Source organism: Chelonoidis abingdonii, chromosome 1 (assembly GCF_003597395.2).
Source record: "Chelonoidis abingdonii isolate Lonesome George chromosome 1, CheloAbing_2.0, whole genome shotgun sequence".
Lineage (NCBI taxonomy): Eukaryota > Metazoa > Chordata > Testudines > Testudinidae > Chelonoidis > Chelonoidis abingdonii.
In genome coordinates, this window is record NC_133769.1 from 4,591,292 (window position 1) to 4,606,598 (window position 15,307).

Here is a 15,307-nt window from a genome sequence, read left to right on the forward strand (position 1 = left end):
GACTATGAGCATATGACGTGTGTCGCGCCATCACGAGAGTCGCAGGGGGCGTGGGGGAGGGGGAAGGGGGAAAAAAAAGCCATGATTCGGCGGAAGCTCAACCGTGCCGCTTCATTCCTCGGCAGTTGCCACTGAAGAGCCAGACATGCCTCTCCTTCCCATTGGCCACCCCAAGCACCTGGTTCGTTCACTGGTGCCTGGAGCCGGCCCTGCGTGTAAAGCCCCTGGAACTTTGAAACTCCCCTTCCTGTTTTCTTGGCAAGTGACAGGTTTCAGAGTGGTAGCCGTGTTAGTCTGTGTCAGCAAAAACACCCAACGAGGAGTCCTTGTGGCACCTTACAGACTAACAAATGTATTTGGGCCTAAGCTTTCGTGGCTAAAAAACCCACTTCTTCAAATGGATGCAGTGGAAAATACAGGAGCAGGTATACATACATGAAGGCGGGGGTGGGGGGGTGCCTTACCAAGTGTGAGGTCAATTTAACAAGATAAATCAATTAACAGCAGGATACCAAGGGAGGAAAAATAACTTTTGAAGTGGTAATGAGAGTGGCCCATTACAAACAGTTGACAAGAAGATGTGAGTAACAGTAGGGAGAAATTAGTAGTGGGGAAATTAGGTTTAGGTTCTGTAATGACCCAACCACTCCCAGTCTTTATTCAGGCCTAATCTGATGGTGTCCAGTTTGCAAATTAATTCTTGGCAAGTGCTCACTTATCTGGCCAGGTGACAATGCCTGCTCCACGGAACAAACGATCCCCTGCTTGGAGCACTGCTGAGCTACTGGAGCTTATCAGTGTTTGGGGAGTGGAGGCTGTGCAAGGACCCAGGAAGCCCTGAGATCATGCGCTCCTTCCCACAAGACCCATCATCAAACTGGAGAGAGCTGCGCTGTGGGAGAGCTGCCCTAGAGTGCTGCTCTCATCCCTGATGGAAGTGCTGCTAATGTAAACACTCTCTGACACCGAAGGAATTGAGTATTCAAACCAGCACTTTTCTTTCACTGGTTCCCTATCACCAATGAAACTTACAGCGCAATGACTCTGCAAGCATAGACCAACCTAAGGGCTAAGCTACACGGGCTACACTAAAGTGTTTTAACATGCCTTGTGTGGTTGCGGCGCAACGCTGGGAGAGAGCTCTCTAAAAAACCCACCTCCACGAGGGGCGCAGCTCTCAGCGCTGGGGCACTGTCTATGCTAGAGCTTTACAGTGCTGCTCTCAGGGGGGTATTTTTTCACCCCCCTGAGCGAGAAAGTTGCATCGCTGTAAAGTGCCAGTATAGACAAGCCCTCAGACTCACTTGCTGCCAACCATTAGCACCTGTCAGCATAACATTTGTGATACTCTGAGAAATGGCAATTGGTTAAATGTTATCACGTTTTGTGGGCCATCAAAATTCTTTCAGGGCCATTTGCCATCCCACAACCCATGTGTGCCAGGAGTGGGACCACCTGTCTTTAGTAGGAGGATCCAGGAAACCTGAGGAGAGGTGGCAACCCTAGACTGGACTTGCTGTGCCAGTGCGAGACTCAAACCCAGCCTCCTGGATTTAAGAAGAATTGTCCCTACATGTCCTCTGCTTGGCTTATGCAGAAGATAGTAGGAGGAGCTTTCTCAGCTGGAAACCTCTCTAATGCACATTACAAAGGGAGCATGTGCCCCTTTTGAGTCACACGGAAGGCATGAAGGTACCCAGAGGAGTATGTGTGTGTTATTCCTATAGTGGGAAACACATTCAGAAGTGTGCTGGTGGATTAGTCAGAGAGCATTCGGTAAATGCATATGCCTGTAAGAGCAGAGCTACTAATGCGTGTACAGAGGGTGTTTTTTTTTTTTTATTAAGAGAGTCAAGATCTGTTTTGTAAAAACCACAGAAAACATAGCTCATGTAATTGGACGTGTTACCTGTGGAGACAGCAGGATGTATGAGTGGACCCTAGGCTATTGAAAAGGAGTTTCTCTCAGCCGATACCCGAAGCACAGGAACAAGGGGTTTGATTTATAAGATAACTTTTTTTAATGAAAAGGCGAAAAGAAACATCTCACCTTGTTAGAGTGATTTTCAGCATGAATTAATTTGAAGAATCTTCTCCCCTCCTCTCCCTCGCCCACTGCCCCACACCCAATTCCCTGATGCTGCTTGTGATTTGGAGTCAGCGCAATCCTATGATTACTTACCCTTTTTAGGGCTGTTTCTGTCACTGACCGCATTTCTACCCTTAGGACAGCCTGCCCTGCAGCTTGCAAACTCTGCTACGGAGCATAGGTTTTGCTCTCACTTGATTTGTGCAAGTCCTCATACAGACCATTAATGTCCTCTATTGAAAGGGATGCTGTCACATACGTTTAGGGGGGAAAAACCCCCAACCATATTGTTTCCAGCTTGGCATTGGTCGCGAAACCCACGCGGCAGGCAGAGATAAAACATCTTTTTGTTTCTTGCCAATTTAATCTCTTTCCTCTGGCATTCTCCTCCCCCGGCCCAGCCTCTGCCCCCTGGGGGGTTTTGATTCTAATTAGAATGGATGCAGTAGGTTTATTTTTTGTTTTGTTGTAACAACAACTCCGGCTTGTAATGCTGCGCCTTTTTTTTGCATTTGCTTCGTGTTTGGTGCACCCTGAGCTCTGCAGGAATTGGCATTGTTGTTCAGACTCGCTAGGGGGAGCACAAAACATTAGTTTGTTTTGTTTTGTTTTTTAATGAACCCCACAAAAATGGGCTTCTATGAAATCTTTTAGTAATGATAACTTTGGGTGGGGATGTGTGTCGTTCAGGATCCAGAGGATCTGCCTCAAAGGTCTAGCAAATTTTTTTTTTTTTTTTTTTTTTTTTTTTAAAGCCAGGATAAATTTGGGTTTAAGAGCTTGGCCCAGGCCTGGAAACCCCCTTTAAGTTAAATCATAAGCAAGCACAGCAGCTCTCTGCTGCTTGCTGAAATTCCCAACCCTATGATTGCCTGCTGAGGGTGCTGGTGTAAAGGATTCAAGGATGGGATAGGATTAGTAATCAATGCAGTGCCCCCATTGTAGTCCTGCTTGCGTATTGTGCCCTGTTGTGGCAGGAGATTGTTGCACTAAATGGCACTTTAAGGATTTTGAAACCTCAGTCATCATCATTATGCATGTTAGGAGCCCAAGTCATGAATAGGACCCCATTGTGCCAGGCACTGTGCAAACATGAAAGGAGAAGATGGTCTGCCCCCAAAGAGTTTACTATCTAAGTATTCCTGTAGGTTTCACCGCACCCAGACTATATCACTTCTGGAAGATTATCAATAAAGCGCATGTCTCTGTGTGTACCCTGACGCCACGCTGTGCTAGCCATGCCACCTTGTGTTGTGAAGCGATTTGATTTCCTCAGTGAAGCAAGGTTAGGCAGGCTTTGTATTTGGATGGGAGACCTTCAAGAGTGATGGAGTTGCTGCAGGAAGTGATGCTGGTTCGGTAGCTGGTGCTCTGCCCTCTGAATTGGTGCTGAACCTGTGCCTTGTTGTGGTGTTAAGGGACGCCATGTGACTGCAGATGCTATCGCTCAGATACAAAACTGAGGCCGCGTTCCACTGAGGGTCCGTGTTGATCTTATGTGTTACAGTAATTGTGACAATCAGGTTTGAGACCCCTCCCAGGGGTGAACAGGGGGTCTGAACCCCAAAGAGTAACAAATTGAACCAGCTGGTTGTATACAGTGTTCCTGTGTGTTAAGATATGTCGAGTAAGGTCTTTTGGGAAAGCTTGTAACGTTCTGAACTTGATGGTCTTTATAAGATATAGACACAGAGTGTGGTTACGAAGCTATGTATTTATGTGTATAGAATAGTATGCTCATGACCAGTACTACCATTTCAAATACACCTCACAACCAACTCCACCCAAGCCAGTTGTTTATATGAAGCTAAATTTAAGTACTCATCCATTGTCCAGCCAGGAAAAGACAATGCTGGACCCAGTAGTGTTAATGGGAAAACATTGAAACTGAAAGAAAACCCCAGGTTTGGAAAGCTAAAGCTATGTACACACCACAGGTTAGGTGGGTATAAATTTTATGTCTCTTGGGGATGTGACTAAGCCACCCCCCTGAGTAACTGTAAGTTACATCAACCTAAGCGCCGGTGTGAATAGCGCTATGGCAGGGGTAGAGCTTCTGCAACCGACACAGTTATCGCTGTTACCAGGGGGCGGAGTAATTCAATCGACAAGAGAGCTCTCACGCATTGGCTTAGAGCAGCAGCTAAGCATGGTGTTTTCCATGAAACACTAGGTCTGCCCCCACGACAGAGGGCAAGCTAGGAAACTGTTCAGAGGCAGTAAGTAACTTGTATTAGAAAGGGGGATTTAGCTAATAGCGACATTGAAGCCTGAGGTTGCATCCTTATGTTTATTTTCTGTCTCTCTTGTTCGTGTTTGCTTTTCCTTACTTTTTCAATGTTGAGTCTGATTTGTCTATTAAAAAACCTTTTTGGTTTATTTTTACCCCAAGCAGGTCTGTTGTGCAAACTATGTGGCGGGTGTGTGCCAAAGTGAACTGATAACTGGGGGCAGGTTTCACTCCTTCGGGGGGGATGGACCAGAGGGGAAAGGTCCAAATGTCTAGTAGTTAAGAACTCGAGGTAGATGGATTTGGGGAGACTCGGAGCTAGGAGGGTTGTGGAGGTCGCCCTGCAAGGAGGAACTTGACTGGGGGCAGCTGGGTCAGAACATAGCACTTAGGCACCCAAGGTTACAGAGCAGGCGGTGACGGAACTCCTCACTGGTATGGGGATCTCAAAACACCACAGTAATATCTTAAGGCCTCAGTCAGTTACTAGAGCCTCATTGCGCTAGGTGCTGCAACCACATCAGATTTTAAAAAAGGTACCTGCCCCAAAGAGATTACAATCCAGGCTACTAAAATCTTGTTGTTTGTGTTACTCCATTCCTATTTTAGGTTTTGTCCACACATGGAGGTTTTTGGAATATAAGCTGTTCTGCTTATATTCATCCTTTTCATGTATAGACCAGCTCTGAAATTGCTGCATTGCTGCATAGCTGTAATGAGCTGTGGCCTCATGCATACAGAATAGAGCTGTAGGGAGGACGGGACTTGTGTTTCACGATGGATTTTGAATTTTTGAAATCTGGCTTCATCCTGAATAGGAGTGAAACCTGACAATTTCAAATTCCTCCAGGAAGGAAAATTATATGTATATTTAGGTCACTTGAAACATTTTGATTTTGACTTTGTTTTGTATTATAATATACTAGTAACTGAAAGTTCATGGTGCTGCTTGGGTGTAATTTGTAAAGTCATGTATATTTAAAAAAAAAAAGCTGAAAATGGCTGAGAACTTAAAAATTGGATGGTAACAAACCGTGATTCCCAGTGATGCTTGAACCTCATGGTATTCTAAACAAAAAGAACTCTGTCATTCTTGTAGCTGTTTGCATTGCTTCACACTGATTCACTGCATGGGTGTAATTCATAAAGTTATGTGTATTTAAAAAGAGGTAGGGCTGTCACTGATGCACTGCATGGGTGTAATTCATAAAGTTATGTGTATTTAAAAAGAGGTAGGGCTGTCAAACGATTTAAAAAAATTAATCGTGCTGTTAGACAACAACAGAATACCATTTATTTAAATATTTTTGGATGTTCTATATTTTCAGATATATTAAAATATATTTCAGTTATAACACAGAATACAAAGTGCACATCACTGACTTTATATTTATTTTATTACGAATATTTGCCCTTAAAAAAAAAAAAAGAAATATTTTTCAATTCACCTAATACAAATGCTGTAGTGCAGTTTCTTTATCATGAAAGTTGAACTTACAAATATAGAATGATGTACAAAAAATAATTGCATTAAAAAACAAAACAATGTAAAACTTTAGAGCCTACAAGTCCACTCAGTCCTCTTCTTGTTCAGCCAATCACTCAGACAATTTGTTTACATTTGCAGAAGATAATGCAGCCTGCTTCTTGTTTACAATGTTACCTGAAAGTGAGAACAGGTGTTTGCATGGCATTGTTGTAGCCAGCGTCGTAAGGTATCCCCATGCCATATGTGCTAAAGATTCTTATTTCCCTTCATGCTTCAGCCACCATTCCAGAGGACATGCGTCCATGCTGATGATGGATTCTGCTTGATGACGATCCAAAGCAGTGCGGACCAATGAATGTTCATTTTCATCATCTCAGTCAGATGCCACCAATAGAAGGTTGATTTTCTCTTTTGGTGATTCAGGTTCTGTAGTTTCCGCATCAGAGTGTTGCTCTTTTAAGACTTCTGAAACCATGTTCCCCACCTCATCCCTCTCAGATTTTGGAAGGCATTTCAGATTCTTAAACCTCAGAGTCAAGTTCTGTAGCTATCTTTAGAAATCTCACATTGGAACCTTCTTTATGTTTTGTCAAATCTGCAGTGAAAAAGTTCTTAAACCAAACAACATGTGCTGGGTCGTTGTCCTGGACAACCATAACACAAAATATATGGCAGAAGGTGGATAAAACACAGAGCAGGAGACATACAATTCTCCCCCAAAGAGTTCAGTCACAAATTTAATAAACACATTTTTTTTAAACAAGCATCATCCTCATGGAAGCATGTCCTCCGGAATGGTGGCCAAATCATGAAAGGGCATAAGAATGTTTAGCACATCTGGTACATAAATACCTTGCAATGCCGGCTACAAAAGTGCCATGCAAATGCCTGTTCTCACTTGCAGGTGACATTGTAAACAAGAATTGGGCAGCATTATCTCCTGTAAATGTAAATAAACTTGTTTCTCTTAGCGACTGGCAGAACAAGAAGTAGAACTGAGTGGACTTGTAGGCTCTCAACTTTTACATTGTTTTGTTATTGAGTGCAGTTATGTAACAAAAAAACCCTACATTTGTAAGTTGCGCTTGCACAATAGATTGCACTACAGAACTTGTATGAGAGAAATTGAAAAATACTATTTCTTTTGCTTGTTGTTTTTACAGTGCAAATATTTGTACTCAAAAATAATATAGTGAGCACAGTACACTTTGTTCTGTTTTTGTAGTTGAAATCAATGTATTTGAAAATGTAGAAAAACATCCAAAAATATTTAATAAATTTCAATTGGGATTCTATTGTTTAACAGTATGATTAAAATTGTGATTAATTTTTTTAAGTGCGATTATTTTTTTGAGTTAATTGTGTGAGTTAACTGCGATTAATCAACAGCCATAAAAAAAAAAAAAGCCAAAAATGGCTAAGAATGTAAATATTGGAACTTTGTGCCAGAATTTTGTTTCAGAAGAAAAACAATCAACACAATTTCATGAAGCGCTTCAATTCTGACAGAACTGCATATTCTTACAGAATGTGGCTCCATCAAAGTTTCTTCAACCAGCTCTAATACAGAAACTGTTGTCTATATCCAGGATCAGCCCTGAGACCTTCTGCTCCAAAACATCAAACCTCTATCATTTGACTTAAACCTAAAAGTAGCAGATTGTTATGATAGCTATGGCTGGTTCTTAACTGCATGCATTTAACCAGTATATTAAATAGTGATGCTCTGTGCTGTTAAATAGCAGCTGTGTTCCTCTCCAGAGGTGACAATTGCATTTTAGTGGTGGGTGATTAATGGCAAGTGTTAGGCAACCTTAATTATACAATAGGCAGAGCTGGCAGCAATGTCATTAGACACTGGGTAAAATTTTCAAAAGCAGTCCAAGTTCCATGGTTCCTAAGGCCTGGATCCTCGAAGGTACTTAGGTGCCTAACTCCCTTTGTGCTTAAGCATCTAAATACCTTTGAGAACCTGAGCCTAAGTGCCTGTCACTTTTGAAAATGAGGTTTGAGCTCCTAAGAGTCTTAAGCACTTTTGAAAATTTTACCCATAGTTTGTACTGTAGATCTCTTTTGTTATATTTGCAAAGGATCTTTGGTGCCTAAGGGGTTCTATAAATGCAAGATATTATTGTGATAACCCTGCAAGCTTCACAGCCTCCTGTTGCTGTGGTCTGTGTACATGTTTTGGAATTAATCTGCCTCAGGACTTTCAGTAACTTTCTCTGAACTGATGGCTGACAATAAGTTATAGAGCTGTGGGGAAAAGGTTATCATTGATGCTGGCACAAATCTCACCATATTAATTTTTCAGAATCTTTCTGATGAAATCTAATTAAATACAGTGACCTGGCAGTGCACAAATCTCCCTGTGTTTGCCTCATTTGTGATACACATGATTAAAACAGGGTTATCAGGGGGTTAGTTATTACCAGTGGTATCAGATGAGCTGGCTGGGGTTTTGCACGCTGCAGATCCTTTGATCATTTCCCCACTCCCCATGTTTCTGTCATGGATTTCATGTGTGATCGATTTATCTCCTCAGGGTGTGGGGGGGAATGTATTGATGATAGAACTAACCTGAACAATAAGTACAGGTTATGCATGCTAATGCAATTCCTCTCTGCCTCTTAGACTGCATAACTGTGCTGTCAGCGTACGAATCTGTCATTGCAGGAAACTTGCAGAAGTAAATGGCTGGGAACATAAAAAGCGGATGGTATCAAACCATGATTCCCAGTGATGACTGAACCTGGTCATATTCTAAATAAAAAGCACTCCTACTCCTAGTCATTCGTGTAGCTGTTTCTATCACTTCACACTGAGTCCACAGAGATTCTAGTAGGGCTGCCCGGAGGGGGAGAAGTGGGACGATTTGCCCCAGGCCCTGGGCCCCGCAGGGGCCCCCACGAGAATATAATATTGCAACTTTTTTTTTTATGGAAGGGGTCCCTGAAATTGCTTTGCCCCTAGCCCCCTGAATCCTCTGGGCAGCCCTGGATTCTAGACATCAGAGTGATGTTTGAGGTTATTGTGTGTGGTGCTTTTGGTATTGTGTGGACACTTCTCTTTGTCTAAGCATATGATATATGAAGCTCTGCAGAATCTTGCAGGCTTGCTGCAGTAATGCTCCTGGTTCAACATCTTTTAGCATTTTAGCTGGCGTAGATGCATCAGACTAGGTCTTACCCGGGAGCATCTTTTGTGAAATAAATGACCATAATACAGTTTTAAAAAATCAGGTACCCTTTCTTTAATATGAAAGTTTTGGGAATGAGCGGTTTTTTCCTGTGAAGGGAAATAGGCTATACTGGTATAAGGTACCTTTATACTGGTTTAGTTGTGTCCAGACTAGGAACATTGTATTGCTCTTAACTGTCTTAGTGTAAAAAAAACAAAAACAAAAAAAACCTCATTCTGTAACTGACACAGTTATAAAGGAACAAACACTGTTTATAGATCAGGACTCAGTTCTGTTACTGTAGTGCCCAGATCAGCATGCAGGGCCTATTGTGTTACATGCTGCACAGATACCAAGTACGAGTATATCCTTGTCTGAAAGTGTTTACAGTCTGACGTAAGTTTGTGATAGTGTTTAAGGTAGTCTTGTAAAATTGTCATAAAAATACAGTGGCTCAAGCAGCAAAATCTGTTCACTTGGCCTTTGTTATGCTGGGTAATGTTAATGTAGACAAACCAATGGAACTTTTCTTGTCCTTCAAAAACAAATTACTTGCCCCAGTGTTGAATGGACACGTGGAATAGAAGCAGCATTGGGCCAGTGTACGAAAAGATTGGAGGGTTAAAATGTACCATACTGGTTTCTCTGTCTAAGGTGAATCATGCAGATTTTATTGAAAGTCCCATGATATTTGATGTTTTTCGTAAAGCCCCAGCTCTTAGAGTCATAAAATTATGTCAGAATCTCAGATTTCATTTGAAAGGGGGGGACAAAGTTTCTAGGCTTCCTGGTTATGGAGAAAAGCTTGAAAACATGAAACCTAGCGGTTACAAAACCGGAAGGGAAGTCAAAAATTGTTTAAAAGAATCTGATGATTTTTAAGCCAAACTCACAATTGTTTCAGGCCAAATTCATGATTCTTGAATGTTTGGGTTTGACAATACTGTGAATGATGTGCAAAAAGTGCTGCAAAGGGCAAACAGTGAAAGTCTACATTTTATAAAGTGTTCTTTCTGTTTTTAACTCTGCAGCACAGTGGCTAATCTGCATGTGCACCACCTCCCTCGGCTAGACGGAATCACCACGGTTCATGTGTGTGTCATTTGCCTTATACTGCTAACAGACATTCCCCTTCAGCTCAAGCCGGGAGGGCGGGCTGGTGGAATAGGAGGATCCGAGTTCTATCCTTACTGTTGCTGTAGTGATTGGAGTGGTATGCAGCAGCAGCAACAATTGTGAAGTCCATAAACGACCACAAACTCATTACACCGCCATATGGCACTGTTAATTAATAACATAAAAAAGAGACTTGTTTCCCCAAGTCCATGATTTTCATCATGACCCAACTTTGCAGCCTCCTGCACCTGTCTCTATCTCCCATCCTGTGATCCAGCTCATTTAAGCTGCTATGCTGCTCTCTTCCCTGATAAGGAAATCCCAGGCACCATCCTCTCAAACGTTGCGATGGCAGCGTTGCCCTTTTGTGCTCTGCGGCATGCGGGCCTCACTAAGCAAGATGATATCACTGGCACTAAATTTGTATCAGCCATCAGACCCCTTTCTCGGTGCCAGGGATGTACTGGCAGGCACTGACGTGACTTATTTTCTATTTTCTGTTTTGTTAGTCCTGTTGGTAGCAGGTGATTTCATTAACTGCTGCTTAATTGTCTGTAGGGAGCCCAGCAATTTGTTTGTTTGTGTTTCCTGACAGAATCCACTCTGTATGCTTCCTCCCACTTCCCTCCTCCAAGACTGACTGATCGTTGTCATTATCCTGTTTCCAAACCCAGTGCTGAATTTTAAACAGAGACCGGCTTGAGCTACTAACTTTGGATCCTTATTCGAACTCCCCTGAAGTTCAGATCCAGGGTTTTGGCTCTGGCCCATCTCTGATTTTACAAGGGAAATGAAGCATTGGAGTGGGAGTAACAGGCTCTGGGTTCTGCCACTGACTCCGTGTGTGACCCTGGACAAGTCATTAGACTTCTCTGTAACTCAGTTTCCCCATTAGTTAAAGGGAGGGGAGGCAAAGGTGGATGGTTAATAATTCTAACCAACTATATAGAAATGCCTAGAGCCTGAAAGTTACAAAATGCTAAGTATTATGTATGAATGTATTGCAGAAGCTGAAATTAGTGATGGTCCAACAGTACCTGGAAGATTGATTTAGTTGAGTGCTTCTTCAAACCATCCAAATGCTGTGGACTCAATTCAGCCTTGATCTAAGCAGGTGCAACTCCATTGCGGCTAGTGGGAGTGGGCTGGAAACCTTGCTGTCTGTCTGCTTCACAGCACTGACTGCTAGGAGGACAGCCTTTCCCTGCATTTATCTCCACTCTTCAGCCTTCGATCCCATCCAGGACATGGAGTGGTGGAAGAAAAATGGCAAGTGGGGAGAATGGGAGGGCATTATGGAAGGGAAGAGTAAAGGGGGTTTAGGAAAGGAATTGAACTTCTCCAAATGTTCACTTTGGGGTTAGGGTACGGCCTACCATCTCCTTGAAGGTAACTTACGCCTTGACTTTCTCTTGTCTTCCATGTGCAGTAGTCTCATGCCTCTTGTCTCCTATGGACAGTGTGCGACCTCATCACCTCAAATGTCCTTGTCTTCCTTTCCTGTGGATATGCCTAGGCTGCCCGCATCCCCTGTATCTCTTTACAGAGAGTCCATTGCCTCCTTACCTGAACTTTCTTTGCCCTTGTCCCCTCAGGATGTTCTGTCATTTCAGGTCTCCCTCCTCACTGTTAGGTTGTCCACTGGTTCTTCCTTTGGAGTCTCCACCCATTCGCTACCTCTGGATATTCCTTTGTCTTCCTCTCATCTTGACTCTCTGGGCTTGTCTACACACTGTAGCCAGGCCCACTAGAGTTTAGTTGGTGTTGGTCCCGGTTTGAACAGGGGATTGAACTAGATGACCTCCTGAGGTCTCTTCCATCCCTAAACTATGATTCTAGAGGAATGTGAATTCTAAAGTTCACCAGTGTGTTGCTAACTGGTTCATGTACTGGCATGCACTAAAAAGTTCCTTAGCGTGCATTAAAGTTGTACTGTGTAGACAAGCTTTCAATCCCATGGATATCAGACTCCTCAGTCTGCCTGCTGGGTGGTCCAGTAGTTAAGGCAAGAGCCCAGGATTTAAGAGGCCTAGATTCAATTCCCTGATCTGCTACAGACTCCCTGTTCATCCCAGTTCTTCTTCTTTTGTATGGCTTGGGTAGATAGCAACAATTACAAATGTATATCTAGATTTGATAGCTAGTACGTTGCTGCAGTAGTGAGGTGGGTGAATGTCCTTTAAGGCCCCAGCCAAAGAACAAAGGGGACATCAGCTATGATGTGCTCCATCGTTTTCACCTGGTGACCACAGTTGCATGCAGGGATTTGCCTCATTTTCCGTTTACAGAGGGTTTTCTACATCTCCCAGGAGATGTGCTGATGCGATTCAGTCTACACCAGACTTTCTGACGGAAATGAAAACCCAGTGATTCCTTGACAGGGTCAACAACGAGCTGTTTGTTTTGAGTGTCCCAATGCTCCATGTGGCTTTCCATTGAGCCTCAGCATAGAAGTTGAGTGTAAGAGTCCTGATGTGGTTCCATAGAGGGTTTGGGTTTAATCTTGTCTTTGGCAGGATCTGCAGTGCAATGGGATCCTCGTGTTTGCATTGACGTGGTTGAGAAAGCAAGATGTCTGGGCAGCTCTTCTAATCTGTGGAGGCTGGATGTGTGACAGGCCTGGGAGCCAGTTGACTGGAGTCGATTAAAGCATCCCTGACATTATGCACATGCCGTTACTGAGTTGAGTATGAAGGAGTTTAGTGTGACTGCTGTGAGATCACCCAGTGAAAATAATCCACCAGCCTCAGCCTACGGGCATGTGAAACCTGCCTAGGAAAACGCTGAGCAGCATGAAACTTACATGGCTCTGAAAGCAAGAAATCCTGTCAACAGCATAGCATGCATACACCTGTAAATGACTGATTCCCTTTGTCAGCACAAATATACTTTAATCTGCTCAAAGATCAGGAAAAATACTTAGGGGTGCATTTAAAAGAGAGAGAGATTCTGTGGAAGTCACAATGTCAGCAGCAACCCAGGGTGCCAGTGACAATGCAGCCAGTTAAAAAGCTGGGACAGTCACAGTATCCATTCGTCTCTCCTATATCCTACAAGCCTATGGTGACGAGCCACCCTTCGCTCCCCGTGAAGTCAGGAGGAGTGCAGAATGCTCAGCATCTCCCAGGAGGTGTCCAGCACCTTGTTGAGATCAGGCTTCTAGCCTGTAGACCAATTAAGGCTGTGGATTTATTTTGATGGTTGATTGTAACACAGCATCCCTGGGTGGTGATAGTGATGCATCCAGCTGTGAAGATGCCACTTGGTCACATGATGCTTATGGCATGGGGCAGGGGCACCCAGGGTGGCCTGACAAACCGGGCTGGTTGGATGCTGCATATGGGAGATAATGTGGAAGAAGAGACACAGGCAGGGAGAGTAGATGGAATAAAGCCAACCTGACGTAATGGATGGGACACTAGACTGGGTTTCAGGAGACCTGGGTTCTGTTTCTTGCTCTATCACTGTCTTGGTACGTGACTGTGGGAGAATCTCTTCCCCTCTCTATGCCTCTGTTTCCCCACCCACTCTGTCTTGTCTGTTTAGCTTGCAAGTTCTTCAGGACTGTCTCTCACCATATGTCTACACACCACCTGCAATGCTGGGGCCCTGATCCCAGCTGAGTTCTCCAGATCATTTTTATTCATATTTCAGTAGCACTACGCAGGGATCTCTGTGGTGTTCACCTGCCCCTAGGAGTTGAAATCACTCAGGAAGGCCCTTTACCAACAGCAGCGCTGCCTCCATCCACATCTGCTCCAGTTGGGGCAGGGGGGTAAGTAGAGGGTTGGAAACAGATTTTAATGCACACTCTTCTCACCCCAAATGTGCTGCTTTCTGTCTCCTTGCAATATTGCCTTGCGGAAATGCCACTCTCCAACTCCCCCCTGCCCCTCATCTCCTCCTGGCAGGTTGATCATAAATTAGGTTGTGATGCGAGTATTGAATTTCACTCCAGTTGCTGTTGCTGTGGCACATCTGTGGTTCTTCCTGTGGGTTAATGGCTTTGCAAAAATGAAGTAATAAAGGTTATGATGGCTGTGTTTTAACCTCCTGGCCCCCATTCTATCTGACAGTCATGCTTCTCGGGAACAGTTAAAACCTACTCTCTGCATTTTAAACACCTCTCGATAATGTGGTGTTTCTCCGCAGCTTTTTTTTTTTTTTTTGGTATTATTTAACAAAGCTGAAGCGTCTCTTTCTCCCCCAACCTCGCAAATGTATTTCTTTTTAAAAGGAGAGATGAATTCATGCTACTTAAATAAATAAACCGCTCTCTAATATATGCCATGATTTAATATTTGCATATGACAGGGAAACTAATGCAAAGTGGGAGGGGGAAGGGAAGCACTTCTGTCTGAAATCTTTTGGTGAAAATCTGTTATGCTCCTCTTAGGAACTGGCAATGACTGGTCTGTCAAGTCTAGCGTACTGCTCTGGTTTCTTCAAGGGAAAGTGATCCCCTTCTCATGTAGCCCCACTCCCTGTTATTATGGTTAGCCAAGTTTTTCATGGGTGACTGAGGATTTTGGGTGATCAACTTGAACACTTCAAAGGGGTCTGATTTTTAGATGGTGCCCAGTGCTGATCTCTTGAAAATCTTGGCTGTGATTTGTTACAGTAATGTCTAGAGGCCACACCCAAGACCAGCGCCCCATTGAGCTAGGTTCTCTACATGCTGCCAATCAATGGTAGATACATAGTTCTATTACTATACTGAGTCTTTAATGGTTTTATCCTGACAATGCCCCTGTGAGATAGGGCAGTGCTATTATCCTTATTGTGCAGATGGGGAACAGAGGCGCAGAGAGACTCAGTGACTTGCCCGAGGTCCGACAGGAAGCTGTGGCAGATCATGGAATTGAACTAGGTCTCCTGAGATCCAGTCCAATGCCTTAACCACAAGATTATCCGCTTAGTTAATTGTCATGCTGGACATGGTAAAGGAAGAAGCTGTGTATCTGGCAATGGTGTAACCGCTCCTGGAATAGGGTGTCCATTACCGGTGCCCACAATTGAAGAACGACGTTGATAAGTTGGAGATGAGTCAGAGAAGAGCCATGAAAATGATTAAAGGATTAGAAAATATGCCTTGTCAAGGTTTTTTCCCCACTTTGAACTTTAGGGTACAAAAAGTGGGGACCTGCCTGAACACTTTTAAGCTTAATTACTAGCTTAAATCTGGTACGCTGCCACCAGCCA

The 15,307-nt window shown here is 43.6% G+C and overlaps 1 protein-coding gene across 2 annotated transcripts in view; it reads left to right on the forward strand.

Annotated features, from left to right (window-relative positions):
• PLXNA4 (plexin A4) overlaps positions 1–15,307 on the forward strand; it is a 677,576-nt gene that overhangs the window by 75,000 nt on the left and 587,269 nt on the right. The gene's annotated exons all lie outside the window — the stretch shown is intronic.